Source organism: Sinocyclocheilus anshuiensis, unplaced genomic scaffold (assembly GCF_001515605.1).
Source record: "Sinocyclocheilus anshuiensis isolate Anshui unplaced genomic scaffold, SAMN03320099.WGS_v1.1 scaffold1312, whole genome shotgun sequence".
Classification (NCBI taxonomy): Eukaryota; Metazoa; Chordata; class Actinopteri; order Cypriniformes; family Cyprinidae; genus Sinocyclocheilus; species Sinocyclocheilus anshuiensis.
Window position 1 is genome coordinate 1,974 of NW_015544237.1, and position 321 is coordinate 2,294.

Sequence of the window (321 nt, forward strand, 5' to 3'; positions counted from 1 at the left end):
TCGAAAAATTGACCCTTATGACTGGTTTTGTGCTCCAGGGTCTCATATTTAATATGTTGTATTTTAGAATAATTAGGATTTTTGAAAGTAGTCTCGTCTGCACCAAGTCTGCATTTATTTGAACAAAAACACAGTAAAAATGTGAAATATTATTATCATTTAAAATATCTGTTTTCTATGTGAATATCTGTTCAAATATAATGTATTTCTGTGATGCGCAGCTGTATTTTCAGCATCATTACTGCAGTCTTCAGTGTCACATGATCTTCAGAAATCATGCTAATATGCTGATTTGCTGCTCAAGAAACATTTCTGATTATT